The following is a 9,727-nucleotide window of genomic DNA, read 5'->3' as shown; positions in this document are numbered from 1 at the left end:
GAATGCACTATCACTGAATTGCTCCTGACTCAGTGGTAAAGACTTGGAATTTGGTTTCATCAACTCCCTGTGGCTTGATTAAGATACAACTCTACACTCACTTGATAGAATCCAGTACCAGATGGTCAGCTGCTGAGAGGCCAGACTGTAGCAGCGCGGCATTAAACAGCTTTGTCAAATGACTTTATCATGACCATTGTCGGGGCAAACACAACTGACAGAAGTAGTTGGGAATGAAATAAGTCAACTAACATAAAATAGTCATAAAACATGACAGAAAAGTTCTGGATATGGACAAATAAGTAATTAAACATTTTCATGAAGAACTTTCAATCAAAAGAATCGTTTTGGTATTTGATTGTTATTTCACTGAATCTGTTGAATTCTATAAATCTTTTGAGCAGAATTACCAACATCTTTCTAAGATAAAAGTGGCACTGACTAAGAGGAATTAATGAGTGACATGAGTTTATTTTAGATCAGGCACATTTTAATAAGCCACAAAAACATAATATAATAAGTTTTTCTTTGTTAAGTGTTAATCATTTGCATGCAGTGTGCTTTACAGACTGTTTAATTTAAATCTCTCTCTCTCGCCCGTTTCTACAACAAAGTGACTATGGGTGCATTATTTCTTATAATAAATAATCAAAGTCATGGAAACACCAACAGTACAGACAGTGTCAGGAACTCAGGAACACATGATACATGGTAGACATTCTAGTCTTCAACCAAACCTCTAACACAGGAAGCTGGTGGCATGGGGCCTTGTGAGGTTTTCTGACCAATGTGCCGCTGCAGTCTGCTGTACATGGTGAATCGTAGAATTTAAGGGGGTTCTCGTGAAATTGTTGTTGCTGTGGATCAGCTGTTCTTGGACTCTCCAGGCAATGGTCTGCTGTGCCTACCCTGTTGCAACGCCCATAGTACAGATGAAAGTTGCATTTGACTTTATACAGCACTGCACAGCTTGGCTTGAAGGGATGCATGCTGATTAGTAATGTAGTTGCAGCATCAATGTCAAAATGTCACAGAAGTTCTGTCGTCACAGCGACCATAGAACTTTGCCCTAATTGGCTGAAGGCTTCTCTGTCAGGCAGAAACTGGTACATTTTTATAAGCACTTCAGTTCTGTAATCGTCTCTGGTTCTCTCTCGAAGTAAGAGGCAATTTATAAGATTGCCTCCTCCTGGCAGCTAGTTTTTAACATTTGTCCAACCAATACTATTATTTAATTCAGAGATTTATTATAATAATGCAATAATAAGAAATAATGCCTGTGCAGGTCATATGTTTTATTTTTAGAATGTATCTCTTTCACCCTTGTAGTAATATGGTCACACTTTTTCATTCTCATCTCAAGTCTTTCTAAAACAGAAATTAATTAATAATTTTAGCTCACTTACAGTTTTGCTCTATAGGTATTCTGTAGACTTTTTGGGGGTAAGTTAACTGTGTGTATTTATTTAGCAAACCACTCTGTATTATTGAGGGTAGCGCTCATATTTGAATTACCCACAGAACAGCTGTGCACACAGTGAGGCCGGCCACTGACGTTAGCTGGCCGACGCCACACGATGAGCGTGCAGTCAAGTCAGACACGCTCATCTTTTATACTCCACCCCCTGCAGTCCCTGGTAGTTCACTTTGACAAGTCAGGCGAAGTCGAAAACAAGCGCACCTGAACCCATGCATAGTGTGGATTAAGCAACAGATGGGACATCCCACAGAGGGACAACCATTATCTCTGTTGATCTTGTAAAGTGAGGGAGGTTTTGACTTTGAACCACCATATCTGTTCCTGTTTTTTTTTTCATCTATAATGAGAATATAGAATTATATCCATGAGTGAAAATGTGTTGTTTTATTCATAGAGTCCAGGAAATAACTCATAATTGGGTACAAAACTACAAATGAGTTTTCCATGCCCTCTTTTAAACTTTAGGGGATGAAGCACTGTCGTCTTTTTCAGAGTCCTGCTCATGGTAAGATAGTGTTCAACCATCTGGAAAAATCATCTTTGCAGTAGAAGATGGCTTGTGTCAGATACAGAGAAACCATTTAATTTGTGCTTTCACACATACGACATGTGCTATGAATCCTATTAGTCCCTTCCTTACACCCAGTTTTTAACATTATAGATTTGTAGTAGCAACTATTAGAAGGAGTGGTAGGGTTTAAATTCCACCTGAGAAGTTTTAGAAACAATCCACCATGTCCTCTAAACTTACTCTGTATTTAACCTAGCTGGGCAGAGCTTATAATACCGAGTATTACATAACCCTCCATGAAAAAAGTGCAGCTCAAGGTCTCGGTGAGGTCTGTGGCCTTGTGAATACATTCACAATGAAAGAGCAGTACAATAGAATGCTAATGAGCAGCCAGGAACGGAAGCTTAATGAATTCATTCTGCTCAGTGAAAATATTGAATGTTTCCCCTCTTTTGTCTGCTTCTAATTGCTGCATGTTGGGATAGACTAAGGGATGTGGCGTACATGTTATGTTCCTAAGTCCAATCAGTCTCCTTGGAGAACAAGTGAAGGGGTAATTTTAATGGGCGATTAAAGGATATAACTAATCTGGTGTTTGCAACTTCTTGTGAATCTCTGGGTCACTTTCTCATCTAAACTCTTTACTTTGAACTGCTGGTGAGGTGTAAACAGACTCTTGTGTGTTTTCATGTTTAGTGAGGTTTGTGCTGTTGTGAAAGCTGGTTGGAAGCAGTTGAACCCTGAGATCTCCTTGGGAAAAGAAATATTAACATACATTTTTAATATTAGCATACATTCTAAATCTCAGCTCACTGTGAACTGATTATTCAAAGAAATGTGTGTATTATTTTTATTGAAAGTGTATTTCAGCAGAGAGGAAGTGATTTGTTGTCAATTTTAACTCCCTGTCTAAGAGTGGAAGTTAGTAGACATGTGAGAGTAGGAGGTGGAAACATGTTATTTCTTGACGGCTGTTTACAAAGCACCACTAATTAGATCAGGTCTCCTGCACAGCTACAGGAAGAGTCTTGGTCAGAGAGACTGGTCAGAATGTGTTGGTATTTGTGTAGTGTAGGATTGAATACCACACACTGCCACAAATACACTTATATAACACATAGTCCAGTTTGTCTACGACATGGTCTTATTATCATTTAATACACTAATTATTCCTGATCATAGACTTTTTATATAATGGACCCGAAGCTAGTTATACATTTTGGGAAGCAAAAGAAGATATTAGATGTTCTTTTTCAAATCTTTAAAATGTTTGTATATATTACGTTTTTATAGGACCCATACACACAACTTCATTCACCCAAACTCTAACCTGAAGTTCCATTAAAGTACGGTAATATCCGTAGAAGATGAAGGAATGACCAAGATAATGTCTAAAATATCGAAAACAACAACAAGAATAATGTATTAAAAAGATAAGAAATACGTTATTTGCAGTTTTAGAGCACATTCTGTTCAAATATTGATGGTTACGTGTAACAGAACTAATTCTGTCTCAAACATTGGATGGTTAGCAGCTTCTCCAGCTGAGAGTAATTCTGAAATGATCATGTTAGTAAAACCCTGATGATGAGGCAGTGATGAAAGCTTTGATAAAGTGAAGGCCCCATGTCAGTGATGACAAACCTCTTCTAGCTTTTGAGCATTTATGTTCCAGGCGTGTTAATGCCAGTAAAAATCATGTATTAGTCTCACGTAGACGTGTGTTGCTGTTACTGGCTTTCACTATGGTGATAACATGTTGACCTCTCACTCTGTTTAGCATACAAACACACGCCTCATATATTTTTATCTTTCGTCTTATTTGTTTTTTTCAAAGTAAAGGTTATATCGGTGCCATTTACTGGGAATAGAAGCCTCTTGTTCCAGTTTAATGACGTCTGAATGACCCTTCTTAATGCCATTAAATGCCGGAGGCATTGTATGTGACTCATAGGGCCCATGTATTATCCACAAGAGGCCTCCGTCTGCTGATTATTCTAATACTCAGTGTATCTACAGGACACTCTGGAGCTCAATGTAGCCATGTGCAGGGGTAATTTATCAGTGGATGTTCAAATAATGGTGCATGTCACAAACAAGTGCTTCAGAAGCTGCTTTAGATTGTGTTGTCACACACAGTATAGTTCACCATTGGCTCTTTGGGTTTGTTAGTTTGCAAGTCATGGTGGCATGTGAACTGGATCCTCACTATGTCACCTTGATGCAGGGTGGCTTTTGCACTTAACGTTTCTCTGAATGGTGCAGGAACTGCTTTCAGCCTTGAACAGAGAAATTGAAGTACCCATGAGAAAGATGGATTTGAATGTGCGAGGTATGACAGATGACCCACGACAGATCAATATCAACAACATCCAAGGAAACTTGATACATTAATATTCCACCTCGACCACTCTTTTTTCAAACCTTCCACCTCTGCCAAGACTAAAGCAGTTGTTCCTCTGTGTGTTATTCCTCTGAGCTGAAGAAGAAAGATGTAGCCTCACTGAGTAGGGATTTGTTGTATCTGCACTCTCTCTATGCTCCAACAAAAAGTTGGTTGTTACTGTTGTAAGTATATGCATCATTTCACAAGTCAAGGGTAGCTTCGACATAGAAACATGATTGACGAATTGAAAGAAGAAAGTGAACTTAAATTAGGACAACCAACAATTAGTTAAAGCAGATCAGTATAGCTTTTATTCTGACTGCCTGTAGTGATATTTATTTCAGAGGTGAATCAGATAGGTACACTGTAACAAATCGCTGTAGTTTCTACGTTAAAATTTTACAGTAACTTCATGTTCTGTCTTTTTACGAAATTTAGCTGTATATCGCAATGCATCATGGGCCAAATATAATTACAGTAGCTGACAGCATTTTTCCACAATAACACATTGTAAAATTACAGGCAAGTTGTATTCTGACTGTAGATGGTGCATGTTACAGTTAAATACTGTTGATATTGATTGCGTTGCACGAGGCGGTTTGAAAGACGACCTTGACATGAGAGCATGGGAGCAGAGGACCAACAGCCGTGTGCAGCCACTACATAATACAAAAGTTGAATGTTAATTGCCTACAAAATTAATATGGGCATCAACTTTGTTGGGATGTCATTGTAATAACATTGTTGAGATCTTAATTAAACCAATGCTATTGTTTGCAGTTACTAAAGTGACAACTTACTAAAGTGAATCAATGACATTTGAAATTGAAAAGCTAGTATGCAACCCTGCCAGGATGCTTTGATATTAGAGGAGCATTTAAGCTCAGTAACATCGCGCTAAAACTAGCATGCTAACGCTAGCGGGGTGAAATGGGGTTGGGCCTAAATTGAACAGTCAGTGACTGCAGTTTCCCATTATTGTAGCTAAGTCTTGTTTTGAACATAGAGACATTTGGCATTCATCTTGTCTACTTTATTGTGAGGAGGCAGTTGGCTGTGGAACTTGCTGATTTGGGTATTCACAGTCTAACAGAGGTAGTCCAGGGCTCAAACTACATGTGTGTTAAGCAAGAAGATCTGTCCATTAATGGTGTACAAGCTGAATGGCACATCAGTGATTATATTTCACCACTCCCTCCCAGATATATACTGACATGTCAGTACTGGGGGAGGACATCAGACAAGCTGTGTTGGTGGTATTACCCAGCCTACCAGAGGACAAACTACAGTCCCAAGCATTGGAGTGGAATCCAAATCTGACCTGCAGTTCATCAAAGAGGAGGATCTCCCTGCCAACATCACACCTATCCAGTGTTAGAGGCTTCTGAATGATATTAATGTTTATAAAGCACTTAAAACAGAAAAGCTAATTTCTTAAAATTAAAAGCTGTATATTGTGATCCACTATGCATGTTAGTTTGCTAATTTATGTAGGCTAATGAATGCACAACAAATTATTTTACAGAAAGTTTTGGATTTCATTGTTTGTGGTAGGGATGACCTGCTGTTTTTTCCCGCCGATCACTGATCATCTGTGAGCCAAATCGGCTGATACACTGCAATACCGTTTTTTGTTTTGTTCTAGCAGGTATAACTTTTGCAAGCAGATGTAAGTTTGAAATTATTATACTTTGAAGCTTTTGAAAATTATATTGGTATGATCTTGTTACCCTCAACAGTTAAGCTATTTTTTTAATGTATTTTTTCTTGAAGGTGTTAGCAACAGCAGCTGACGTCGAAAGAACACTGACACTTCCTGACTTTCCGAAACTAATTGTCTTAGGCAGTGTATAAAGTTTTTCAAAAACTAGTCTCACAGACCGAGACTATAAAGGACCTGTTTTATAGTAACAGTTAAAGATGTGGATATGTTTATGTGGAAGGCAACAGAAATTATGTTAAATTATAAACCACGAAATCCGGTGAATAGACTGTCTTTGTCTGCTGCCCTGAGCCCATTTAGTAATTCAGTAATGCCGTTATAAAAACAGAATGATAGGAATAGTTGGGATTTTTTGTCTTAAGGGTTAGGCTTACCAACCAGCACTGACGTCGTTGCATGGACATAACCCTGGGCATAGAGTCCTTCAATTGAAGACCTCATGACTAGCCCAACAACAGTGGCAGCAAACTGGGACAACTACCAAACAACATTTTAAACCACAACAAACATGCCAAAAATATGTTTGGTAATCGACAACAGAATATATATTAACTGAATATTTAATGATTTTTCCTACCCATTTTATGGTGCCCTCAGACCACTCCTTACTTTGGAACAATTTAGTTTGTTATTGAATGGCAGTATTACTACACACTGGAGCCACTAGGTGGCCTGTGCAGTGGTGTGATATGTAAAAAGGCTCCAGTGTGTATCCAGGCTGCGTTTCACAAACAAAATAGTTCCAATACAATGAGTGGTACAGGAGCACCGTGAAGCAGCAAAATACGCTAAATATGGTTCTGTTGTGAATACTAAAAATGTTACGTCGGTGTGTTTTGTTTGATGCGATTGTTGCCCTTGCAAGCTGGTCAGGAAATCTCCAACCAGAGGACCTGCTGCCTGAGGTTATGTTGATGCAACTATATCACTGCTGGTCAGCTCATGCAATCTTGTGAAGTTTTGCTTTTCATATTAAATGGACAAGTGATAATCTTTTCTTGAACAACCTGATGGATTCGGCTCCCTCTTTTAGAGGAGCTGTCAGCACAGATTTTACATGAAGTTTCTTTTCGTGTGATTTTGTGATTTCAGATGTTTCGTTGGAATCAATCCAACCAAAGGCACCAAGACGGCAAAGCTGGTCAGCCAAAGAAGTGGGAAGGTGCGTGAAAACAAGAACAACTCTGTCAGTCCTCACGTCTCTTCTCTCCTCAAGAGATTAATGGACTTTGAGTGGCTTTGAGTGTAAGTCAAACATAAAACATGATCACCAGTTAAACTGTAACACCGTATATATATATATGAGTCCTGACACTCTACAGACTTTGCCTTTCATGTACAGACGGGAGATTATTCGGGTCTGACATGTCAGGTCAGACAACAGGAAAATGTCTGAAGCAGTCAGGTGATGGATGGCGTCAGGGTAGATCATCAGGAAGTAGAACATAATGTATTAATTCAACTGTGTAAATCGCTTGCATTTATTTAGAGACACCAGTGTCGGCCCTCATGGTCAAAAGCTAATTGGATCTTGTCTTTCCAAGTTGACTTCTTCTTCGGGACCTTCTATGTCTATGCCACCATCCATCACTTGTTAAAAACATCAACGTGCCTACGCAGCACAACAAACCTGAATTGACTAAATGTTTTAATTTATGTGGTATAACAGATTTATTTTCACTGCATCAATCTACTCCATTTATCTCACAGATGTGACCGGAAGGGCTAGATTAGCTGATTTTGGCATAAGCAGACGTTTGCCCAGAGACCAAACTACTTCTCACACACGCAGTGCAGGAACAGAAGGCTGGATGGCCACAGAGACTTTAAAAGAAGATGGTGACATACGATACAAATGGAGCACAGATATACAGGTTAGTATTTGTGTTGCATGTACTCTCTTTATGATTAAGTGAAAACAAAATATTTTGTTGATGAAACGTTGCGTTGCTGACTTTTCAGGTGGCAGGAATGCTGATTTATTTCATCCTCTCCGGTGGACACCATCCTTTTGGTGGTGAACGCTATAAGCTTATGTCAAACATTCAAGATGGGAAGTATATGTTGGACCACGTTCAAGATGTGGTGTTATGAAGAACACATACACGCCAGCTCCACGCAAAGTGCTTTAGTTTGACGCTAGTGATCATTACAATGCGCACAAACCAAACACGTGTCATATGAAAACATCCCCCACGTCAACAAGGTGGAATTTCGTGCGGTGTTTTCGTAAGTAAAGTTAGTGAACTTGCTTTTATTGGACTTGTAAAGCTTCATGTGTCCTCCTGTCGCTGCTGGTTAAAGTCAGCAGACGTGATTTTAAAAGATGTACTAAATGTTCTCGATGTTCTTGATGATGAGCTTCAGTCATTGTAGAATGAAAACAACCCAAACACTCATCAGAAAATAGGTGTTTGTTTTTCGTAGTTTCTGTAATGCAAGTGTTGTGTATCTGTGTGCAATCAACAGATGATCTGTCTGAAGTGTTACGAGTGTGTTGTCAACATGACGTGTGACGAGGCAAATCTGGAAAACTAATTTAACGTCTTCATTGGCGAACGTGTTCTGTATTTCTTCTCTCCTGTCCGATGACTACGTACTTTTGTTTCGTGTGCTCGTTGATATCCTGGTTGGTGTGAAGCAAGAATACAAACACGAGTAAAGAGAGGCTTGTAAGAGCTTTTAGTCAGAAAAAAACAAAACAAGTGTCATTGTTTGCTGGTTTTATTTAGTGTGTAGACACAACACAAACTGAGTCTGCAACCGACCAGCAACATCTGGAATAAAGACAACATATCACCAGTTGCCATGATCACCAGTTCTGGAAAAACTGGAACACCGTAGAGGTATCGGAATAGATTTACGATTACGAGTACATGAGCACAGTTTTGGACTGATACCCGATACTGGTAAACAAAAACAGTGTGCTGCAGTAGCAGCTCCTCTGCAGAACATATAGTTGAACTGAGAAGTTCAATATTATGCATTGAACAGATGCTGTACATAATAATTGATAATAAGAATATTGTGCATTTTATAGATTAAAGTTGCATAGCTGCATTTATGCTCGAACATTGAGCCTAAAACAGAAATTGCAAAAATAATTAATATGACCCTCCTAAGACCCTATCATTTGCTCGACCTTGTTGATCTTTAGTTTTCCACAATCTATAAATTGGCAAATATAATTTTTTTAACCCCAACAGCATGTTTTTTCAAAAATGTAATTTCAATACTTACATCACGGGCCATACATAATTATTGAACACAGATTACGTAAAATTCTCCTATGCGACTACTTGACGGGGTCTGATGGTTGTGATGATGGTGCTATATCAGTAATCTGCTCTTTGACAATTCTTTGACACAAACTGACACTCAGGAATCATTTTGCTTTTGCCGTTTAACTTGTCCATGGTGGCAAGAAGTCAGTCCTTCACGAAACATTCTCATCAGCTTACTCACAATAAAACTTGATTGTCTTTTAATTGAACAATCAAATAATTCAGTTAATTTTCTCTTGGAAAGTGTGTTAGGACATGTTGGTGCTATTTTGTGATTTTATCTATATTTTTGTATTTAAGAATTTCCCCACGTGCTGGATCAAAGTGTCCTGTGGGTAGTATA

The 9,727-nt window shown here is 38.7% G+C and overlaps 1 long non-coding RNA gene across 1 annotated transcript; it reads left to right on the top strand.

Moving 5' to 3' along the window:
* Positions 1 to 7,777: 7,777 nt before the first annotated feature.
* On the top strand, positions 7,778 to 8,146 carry LOC118105266. Its single transcript, XR_004695107.2, has 2 exons — positions 7,778 to 7,974; positions 8,063 to 8,146. It is a non-coding gene; the product is annotated as an uncharacterized LOC118105266 (long non-coding RNA).
* The last annotated feature ends 1,581 nt before the right edge of the window (positions 8,147 to 9,727 follow it).

Source organism: Hippoglossus stenolepis, chromosome 3 (genome assembly GCF_022539355.2).
Source record: "Hippoglossus stenolepis isolate QCI-W04-F060 chromosome 3, HSTE1.2, whole genome shotgun sequence".
NCBI classification, from domain to species: Eukaryota; Metazoa; Chordata; class Actinopteri; order Pleuronectiformes; family Pleuronectidae; genus Hippoglossus; species Hippoglossus stenolepis.
The sequence above is the reverse complement of the archived record's forward strand: the minus strand, read 5'-3'. Positions and strand labels throughout refer to the sequence as shown.